The sequence below is a fragment of the Lynx rufus genome, unplaced genomic scaffold (genome assembly GCF_022079265.1).
Source record: "Lynx rufus isolate CCGP_SWC_20201006 ecotype Redwood Valley unplaced genomic scaffold, mLynRuf1.p SCAF_1, whole genome shotgun sequence".
NCBI lineage: Eukaryota > Metazoa > Chordata > Mammalia > Carnivora > Felidae > Lynx > Lynx rufus.
The window spans coordinates 151,488,400-151,498,407 of NW_025814823.1; the positions used below are offsets into that span (position 1 = coordinate 151,488,400).

The window sequence follows — 10,008 nt, forward strand, 5'->3', positions numbered from 1 at the left end:
ATTCAATTTATTGATTCGGTGTAAGAGTGAGGGCCAGGGAAGAAATACACAGAAATCTGAAAAATATAAAACATGATGTTTTTTCAGGATTCAACTTTGAATCATTAGACAGTCTTTTTCACTATTGGAATAAACCATTTCCACCAAATTTAAAAAACTGAGTTATATATATATATATATATATATATATATATATATATATAGAAGAAAAGAGGCAAGGTACAATAGAGTCCTTGTTATTTAAATTTCATGTATTTAATGTTATGTGTTCCTGGTCTGAAAAGTTAACATTATATGTGATTGCATACTTTTAAAGTATGAACAGCTCACAAAAGGTGGAAAATTGACTTTTTATTATAAGGTATTTATTTCTTATTTAAACCAAAGAAACAAATGAATATTTATTAAAAGTTAGGTCTTTAATATTGTCTTTGATGTGACACACAGCAATCAGAATGTAAATAGCATAATTAATGAGTGAAGGAAAATACTGTCTTTAGTAAGAAGTCTGGAAAATATGTCACACATATGCCAAAGCTTTGTGAACTACAGTAGCAAATAACAATAGATTTTTATAAAGTTTAGTAAAACTTAAAGATAACTGCCAACTATTGTCTCCTTAACATGACTGGGGAACCATATTTTAAATACTGAGTTTAAAGTGTGCTTTGATGAAAACTTTCCGAATTGAGTTTGTAGTCTGCTATACAGCCAAATGTACTTTCCTACAAATAGATTGAGAATTTTGATTTAAAGATATTTTTTCTCTTGAGATAGTATATTAGATAGGCATATTTCATTTTACCTGTCAATTTCTGAATCCCCTTGCTTTATAACTACTTCTTTTAACTTAATAATTTTATGCATACACTGGGAGACAATAATATGGTTTATTAATTGCATTATATTTAATTGAAACTGATGGAAAAACAAAAATACTGCTTGTGTCTTATTGGTATATGCTGAACATTTTCAAAGACTAGCCCAAACTGGTATTATTTTAAAAATTAAATACGATGTTTTACTTTCAAATTGGAGAAATGGAGATTGTTAATTTATTTAAAGCTAAACTTAGTATGCAATACAGAGGTTAAGCGGGGTTCACAGGTGGTCACATTTCCATGTCCTTCCAAGTCTCTAGGGATTGGAGTTATTATACCCTACATAAACATCTTTACTCTGCAACCACAATTCCACTGCAAGGTGCCAGTGAAAAAGAGGCTGGTCACTTTTTTTTGACTGGTATAATGAGGTGGCTGGAGTTCCCTTTACAGCACTTAGAAAATATATGCAGTCACTAACCATTTCACAAGACAGTGACTATTAGAGTTAGTATCAGATTCACAATAGTAAAATGCACTTTATGTCAAAGCAATTCTCTACTGAGGACCAGTTAAAGAACTGGCAGAGAGCCTGATTCTACCTATTATACTGTCAGCATTTACATATAAAGGTATTTTATACAAAAGACACACATTCCTACAATGTGAAGAAAAGAGCTTTTTCCAAAACATGGTACCCACTGGACCTAGAATAGTCCGAAATGTTTCAGATGTAAATTTTCCTTTAAGAATTAATAGCCGTATTCTGGTAAGAAGATAACATTAGTATTAAATTTAAATCCTTGCATAGTATTTAATAATACAATAAACAATGTGTTATGCCTACATATATACTGCCTTTGTGCCAAACTTTATCACTGAGTTTGGTAACTTTCATCCAAAGTCCAGACAGAAGGCAATTAAAGTGACTTAACCTTGTTTCTGTTTTAAATAGCTATGCATTTGGCTTGACCTGAACAGCAATGCATATACTTGAAACCCCAATACAAATTATGAAATGTATAGACTACCATGGCCAGGGTATTACTTTTTGTCCACACCAACTGAGAAGCCCTCTATTAAGCCAGCACTTTGGTAAGAGAAGGAGATGCACAAAGGTATACTCTGACAGACAGCCATGCTTTAGCTGAAACTAATCCCAAGAATTAGTGGCTCAGAAGCATAACCCAAAGCAAATCAGAGTCTTTGGGGGGACTCACAGGAGCATCTTTCCACAGTAAACTAGCGGCTAAATCTTAAGGTATGTACTTCAAGGTCACAGAACATTCTGTGAAATATTAAAATCCACCAGGCTCCACACGCTCCACCATATCAAACATGCTAATGACGTGAACTAACTTCATGAAACTTTAAACACACTGGTGTGACAAGAACGAGTCAGGAGTGATTTCAATAACTGATGGCAAACGGATAAGACTATCTAAAAAGTTACTTTTAGCAACAGACAAGGAAATCACATAATCTAAAAAAGAGAATGCACAACAAGCCTCAACTTCAGCCTTCAAAGAGGAACAGACTCAATGCCGTGGAATATACTGATGCAGATTTGAGAGACAATACCCAGGCTATTTCTATTTCCTCGAGAAATGTCAGGGGTACTTACATGAAGGAAGCCCCGATCAGATTAGTCCTTGGGATATTTTCCTTTCTTAAGAGAGAGAGAGAGAGAAAAAAAAATAACAATAATCTTTACTTCGTCCAGCCTTGAAGTGTTTCTCCACCTGATTCAAACATGCAGCCACGGCGACCCACACAGAACCTTCAAAGTCAATCCAATAGCAGCCTGAAGATGTCTGGGTGTACGCGTGTGCTCAAGTGTCTGTGACTGCGAGCAGAGCGAGCAGAGAGCTGGAGACGAAGTGTGTGCGCGCGCGGGGGGAGCGCGCGCGGGGGAGGCGCGCGCGGGGTCGCGCATTCGCGCGTTCCGAGGCCGCTCGGAAGAGGAGGAGGAGGAGAAGGAGGTGGAGGAAGAGGAGGAGGAAAAGAAGGAGGAAGAGGAGGAGGAGGAGGAAGAGGAGGAGGAGGAGAAAGTAGCTCTCAGCAGCCGGCCGGATTAAAAGTAACCAGACTCGTCCAGAAAACTGCGTCCAGGAAGGAAGTGACAGAAGACGAATGGGAAAAGGAGAGCCGCTCGCAGCCTTTGAAACATCGCGTAAAAAAGGCGGGGGGGGGGGGCGCAGAGGGGAGTGGTGGAAGGATATTGGGAGGGGAGACGGGGGTGGCAGGGAAAACGGAGCAGACGGGCTTGGGGTTCTAAGCAGCACGTCCTAAGAAGTGCTTCTTGCTTCTTTTTTCCCCTTTATTTTGTCCTTGCCCTTGCCTTTGCCTCGCGCTGCCTTTTCCTCTCCGTCTCTCTCTCCCTCACAATCCCAAACCGTTGACTCTCTCCTCGCGAGCTAGAGAAATCATCAGTTTCACTCTCTCAAAAGGGGGGCGGGACTAGACCTCGGAGCATTTTAATAAAACAAACATACAGCAGTTCCCTCCTCACCCCTCCAGTCTCAACTAGATTGATAAATTACTCCACTACACTACTTTAATTATGTATATGGTATGCAGAATAAATCACTGAACATCAGTACCTCAATCAAGCACTTTTAAATGATAATTGCATCTTGGTGAATCAATCTTTCCATTCCTGACATTTTGCTAATTTTAGTTTTACGGTGGGGTAATGGCACATGCCATACGCAAACCTAATGACAATTCTTTATTGCACGAAATGAAGACAACATCGCGAGCGGCGGCTCCCCGCTCTCCCCACGCTGCCGCTGAGAACGCTCGGAGAACCATCTCCGGCTGCCGCGCGCTCGCTCCCCGGGGACTCTGCGAGCCAGCCAGCAGGAAAGTCCTTCTAAAGTCGGAATCTTTCCTCTGACCAATAGGAGCGCGACCCTAATAGTTGCTCTCGTGACTTTTCCCCGGTTTGGAGACGTGTTAACCACTTCTTTCTTCCACCGGTCCGAGCGCTCCTCTGTTACTCACGCGTAGAAGCCACCGTCCAGGATGTCTGCAGCACTCGATTCCAGCGCGCTTTTCCTGCACGCCCAGAATAGGCGGTTTTCGGCCCTGAAAGGCTGGAGGGCTAAAAAGCGTGCCGAAATACTTCTCATGTGTTAGTAATGTAAAAAATAATAAAATAATTACCAGTATTTGAAATCTCGACTTCATCGCGGGGCCATGAACTTTCTAATCAGTTTGGAAATATTTACCGAGGCGGCAGCTTCCTCGGAGATTTCCCCCCTCCCAACGCCTACTTCTATCTCTTCCACACCTTACTGGATTTTATCCAGAGCATTAGCATGTAAACCAAACCAACTTCCCAAATGCATTAGGCTTCCCTATCCCGATAGCTGATGACTTCACTTATCCTGAAGAGTTTCAGCTGCACAGGAAGCAGAAATAGAGACTGATAAGGAAGATACTTATGTTAAGGTTGAAGCACAGTAAATACTTGACCTTACCAAAAAAAAAAAAAAAAAAGACAAAAAGGAAAAAAAAAAGGTTAATATTCAAGATTTAGGAAAGGCTACTAGGGGTTGGGCACTTCCCTTCTAGCCAATTACACCACACCCCAAAAAATCAAAATACACCAACTAGTACACAAACCATGAAAATACAAGATTGCATGCCAGTACAACTATATAGATCATATAAAATGTTTAAACCAAATTAAAATTTTTTAATGTGAAAGGAAGAAAAGAAATTGGGGAAATAACACAACATACAGAGGTAGACAATAGGAGTATACTGTAACTAATTAAAGATAATTCCTCACTTTAAAAAATTCCTTTTAGCACTATGTGTTTAACCCAATGACTAGTTGCATTTCCTGTTAAGTTCTGCACTATGCCTCTAGACTATTTTAATGCATGAGGACAGTGTGATTCAAAAAGCCTCCTGCTTCATTGTAAGGGCTATTTGATGTGAGTAGCTTTTCTCAGAAGAGCAGGCTCAACATTCAGGTGTCTGCCCCAAGGCTTCACTTGAAAGGAGAAGGCTGATTTTACAGGCAAGTACAACCAGATCTGAACAATCTTCAGGCTTCTGGCTCATCAGCATTGTGACTATCAGCACAGCTAAGATGAGTCTCTTGCTTTTATTATAGGAAAGCATGGCATACTGTTACAAAGCAAAAGCCATCTGAAATAGTATTATTTCTTGCAGATTAGTATCTACAGTATATTTATTTGCCTGTTTGTTTTTCATACTACTATCATGAATTCATTTTAATAATATGGCAGAGATAATCTATATCAGGTTTTTATTTAAGGTACAATTTCTAAAAAAAGAATCCCAAAATTTAAAGGGCATAGTCATTTTAAATAATAAGATATGTCTATATATGGTGGTAAAAATGAAATTAATTTATTTTTTTCCAGATTCACAAATGCGTTGACAAAGCAAAACATTTATAGGAACATCTAAGTGTATTTTCATAAGGCCTGAAATTAATGCAATGAATTGCCACAGCCTATTTTACATGAGCAAATGGACATAGGTGATACATGACTTTCCACCATACTATTTTTGATGGATTATAGATTATTTGTATTTACCACAGTGCCCTTCAGATTTTGATGGTTTTCCTTCAAAAAGAAACTATTTTACCTTTTAACATCCTAAGAAATTATTTAATAATAAACATTATAATAAACCCATCATTATCAATGGTAGTACAAGCATTGAAAAATACGTATAACCCCTCACTGTGGATAATTTGGAAATAATTTGGATCTGGAAGGTATCACAGTTGGCCTTTTAAAATATAAGATATTCCCCTCAGCAGATTTAGCTTCTTAATTATGTGTGACCTAAGTTAATATTAGCATTAGTTTCCTTCCCATGAGCCTTTATAGTTGAAGCAGAACAAAAGAGGTTGTGCAGAAATATACAATGGAAAGTCACAGAGATTTAAAATTATTCATTGGTAATCCATAAAGTGGTTAATCCAAAATGTGCTTTGTATTCTTCTTTAATACTCTGCGGGTTTTCTGTTTGTTTTTTGTTTGTTTTTTACTAAAATCACCCTGATCTTTGCCACCTAATGGTACTTGGCTAGTATCATAGTGTTTTTTTTGGTGTAGGGAAGAGCTTGTGCTAGGTGTTAGGAGGCCCATACTCTCTGGTTCAAGATTTGTGCCTAACTAATGAGTGTGTCCTTTCTGGGCTTCAGTTTGCTTATTCATTAAGTGAGTTAAGTGAGTTCTTCGATCTATTCCAGTTCTATGATTGGTAAGTAAAAAATTCTTATACCTTGTAAGTCAATTGGATGCTAGTGGCCTATCATGTTAAATAAAAGGTGACAAATAATTTAAGATAAAATGATGTCTGAGATTGATGTACTATTTAAATAAGGTTTTTTCCCCAATCATCGGATATTTCCTTCATGAAATCACTATTGTGTTTTATTATATATGTAAATATATAGTAACTCGTTCCCCCCAAAAAAGAATTGTTTAGCAATCTATTTCATTAAGTGCCACAGAAGTTCCAGAGAGCATAATCCTGAGGTCTTGAATCTGAGGAAAGCTAATTTCTAATTTCTGTTCAAGGTTGTGTACCATCTTACTCCACCCTCCTCTCTTTACTACTTCCCTACATTAAATCAGCAGTCTACCAAAACCCTGTTCACTGGGTATGCCTGCTTTTAAGCTTGGCCCACGCTGGGTGTAGCTCTTGAAGTGAGCTTTAAAAAATTATTTTAAAGTAAGCTGGGGCGGTTGCCACAGCAACCCACCCTAAGATGAAGAGAGGCTATAGATTAATCTACCCCTCAAGATTATTCAACTGTGTAGTATTTGTTCTTCAGCCAGAATGCTTTCAACACAAACATAATTGAACATAGAAGTTCAGAAAAATATAAAAAGTAGTAAGATACAAATTCCAATAGCATTAAAAATGTTATATCTTTTTATAGCTACAGTACAGATGACACACATAACTTCCCCTGAAATGGATTAATTGTAAAAAAGACTTGCAAAGGTAGGCCCTGAAAGGTGACATGTGAGCTTTAAACAAAATGACATGCTATTGCTTATAATGTAAAGCATACAATGGTCACATGACTCTTTATCACTTTTATAGGTGCCTACATTACAAATACCTAATGGCCAAGAGTCTGGCAATTTTACCTTTACGAATTAACTTGGTGGTAAATGATATAACAAATGTTAAGCACTCACCACATACACATACAGTCATTTGCCTTCCATTCTTTACTTCATCTCTTCATAGAAGTTACTTCACAGTTTGCAACTCTTCTTTGGCACCTTAAAATGTGTAAGTACAACAAGGTACATAATTAAAAAAAAATCTTTTTTTAAGAGTGTTGATATTAAAGTACATCCAAATAACTGTATTTCTAAAACTTCTAATCTGAAGTAACATTAGTGTTAATTCTGATTTTAAACCACATGAATGTATATTAAACACAAAATTATTAAAATTACCATTAATTGTGAAAATACTTATAGCCTTTAACATAAATAGTGCCAAATATCTAAATTTCAGAAATTCTTTAGGTACAGCTTTAGCCTATGCACAGTATACACCATATGGACTGCTTGTGATTGAGAATCTGCAATATGCAAAGGATTTGTTATTCCAAGCCAAGGTTTAATCATATCCTTTATCTCATATCTAAAGAGCCTATATTTATCTTTATTTTTGTACCTTTAATTTTGTATCTGATTAAGAATTACAAAGGAGAAACTCAAATCCATCATATCCCAAGCTAACCAAATTTGTCAAGTTGGGATAATGAAGTTGCAGCTGAAGTTGCTGAAAGGGCTTATTGTATATGTCGCCTAAAGGCCAATTTTAAATACTTTGGGAATAGTGGTGTGGATTCAGTCGCCTTTATGAATTCTATTACCAATAATACCTTTTCCTTCCCAGCAGTTTGACTATACTGAGCGCAGACAAATACTCCTGTGTTCTAGTCTCTGCTTGAAACTAGCTTTCTATGACTTAGAGTGCACAAATGAACTTCTCCTTGGCTTCAGAGTGGGTCTACTCCTCCCAACCTTGAGACATATCAGACCACGATGGTCGATATTCATTTACCCATTTGTATTAGTAAGAAGACTTTTCATAGTGAAAACTCATTAAGATTTATAAAGCCTCTATATTTGGGTTGACATCCCTAAGATTTATTTTTATTTTTAAATTGCTTCAGTGAAGGAAAAATGAATTTTGGCTACTTTTATTTTAGGGGTGTTAGCCGAGTTTAGTCTTTTAAGACTCAGGCCCACAGTGAGTTAATTTAAATTTAGTGACTGGTAGTGAGATTCTGGTGACCTGCCGAATACCCTTTCTCCCAGCTCTGCTTGGTTTTACAGTCTGCTAAGTGGGAATCATAATACACATCTCCCAGGGCCTTTTCGTCTTACAGAAATGCAATCTTCAAGGAATAATGTCCGAAAGATATGCTAAGGCTTTTAACAATGCCACTACAAATTATGATACATTTCTTCCTTTTCCTAGAACAGTATGCCCAAATAAGGCTAGATCAGTCATTTCCTTGCAAATGTGTGGCAGATTAAAAAGTATCCATATGCATGGTTAAATTTAATGGACTTTACCTTCACTTACAAAATCGTTAAATGTTCATCGGAACATTGATTCTATCCCATCTCTCGAAATATCACAGAAACCTTCAAAGAATGGATTGTCACACTTCCCCCTTTAACTATTTTTTCTAGATACTTCGGTGTGTGTGTGTGTGTGTGTGTGTGTGTGTGTGTGTGCCCTTTAATTTTTAAAGATTTTTATCCAGGATCGGGGTGGGGGTGGGGGTTAAAAATCTCGTCTTGCGTTTTGGTGCCCCCTTCTTTGTCTGGGAAGCAGAGGGCTGGAATTCAGTTCGGACGGCCCCTTAAAGACCCAGACAGAGGACGCCTCTGGTTTCAGCAGCTCACTCCGCTGAGTTATTGATTGCAGGCAGCAACAATCCCTCCGGGTGATTTGTGTGGAAAGTGAATCCGCGCTGGCTGGGCGTTCACAGGGGCGCAACAGCCGCAACGCCATCCAATTATTGTCGGTCGTCCCCTCCAACACCGCTCTCCACCTATATACTCCTTTCTCTGCCCATCGCCGCTTCCCCCCACCCACTTTTCTCTGGAGCGGACCGACCTACCTACTCCAGCTCAGCCCGTCTCCGCTTCCCCCCACCCACTTTCCTCCGAGCGGACGGAGCCGAGGGGGCGGGGGCTCCCTCCCGGGAGTGTTTCTAGAGCTCCGAGGCAGCTAGTAGGGGGTGAGTGCGCCACGTGCGTGCGCCACGGGCGAGGAGGAGGCGGGCTCCGGGCCCTCCGGGGGCCTGTGGGCCTGGGTGCGCGGAGCGGGGGCGGGCTGTCTCGGCGGGGAGCGTGCCGGCTTGTGTCTTGAGGGGGATGTCATGGCTCGGGGGAAGGCGGCTGCTGGTTTGGCGGCGAGGCCGCGTGGTGGGCTGTGGAGAATGGGAGGAGGGCGCCACGGTGGTGGGTGGGCCCTAGAAACGCTCGGTGGCGGTGTTGGGGAGTTGCCGCGCTCATCTGGTTTGGGGATCGTGGGGCTGTTTCCCCCAGGTTGGAGAAAGACGACCCCGGAGAGCTGGGGCTGAGTCCCGAGCCTGGCGCCCAGGAAACCCACCTACGCACGGTGCACAAAGCGGTGGCACGCGGTCGGCGTCCGGCGGCCCTGGCCGCCCCGCGTGCTCTGAGTGGTGTGCGCGCCTGGGGGAGAGGGAGCGCGGCAGGCGCGGGTCCGGCCGCCGCCCCTGGCCCGCCAGTCAGCCCGGTTTTTCACCTGACGGACCAATAGGAAAGGACGCGGTCTCAGAGCTGGATTTTATAGCCCAATCTCTCAGGGTCTACACGATTATTTAAAAAAAAAAAAAAAAAAAAAAACTAACAGCCAACTGCTGGCTCTGGTAGTTCAGCTGCCTCGTTGGTCTGTGCGCGTCTTGGCTAGGGAAAGGCCGCAAGCTACACGACAAATGGGAGTCTAGGGAGAAAAGACACGAAACCCCCTAAACTTCCTTTCCGTTGCCGTCCCCTTTATTTGTTAGCACGTGAGAGCAGTGCCGGGGACTCTTGCAGAAATGCCATCACGAAATGCAAATGTCTCGGCTGTCCTTTGATCTGCCTGTGGAGCTGTATCAAGGGCAGCAAGAGTGGTGGAA

General features: G+C 40.7%; 1 protein-coding gene across 9 annotated transcripts in view; it reads right to left on the bottom strand.

Moving 5' to 3' along the window:
• MEF2C (myocyte enhancer factor 2C) overlaps positions 1-2,796 on the bottom strand; it is a 152,282-nt gene extending 149,486 nt beyond the window's left edge. For 2 of the 9 annotated variants that reach the window (XM_047088806.1, XM_047088805.1), the window contains exon 1: positions 2,536-2,785. The gene's annotated coding sequence lies outside the window, so the exon portion shown is untranslated. Of the gene's footprint in view, positions 1-2,445 lie in introns of all 9 variants that reach the window. The other 7 variants (XM_047088801.1, XM_047088800.1, XM_047088862.1 and 4 more) reach the window with 6 other exon arrangements.
• Between the last annotated feature and the right edge of the window lie 7,212 nt (positions 2,797-10,008).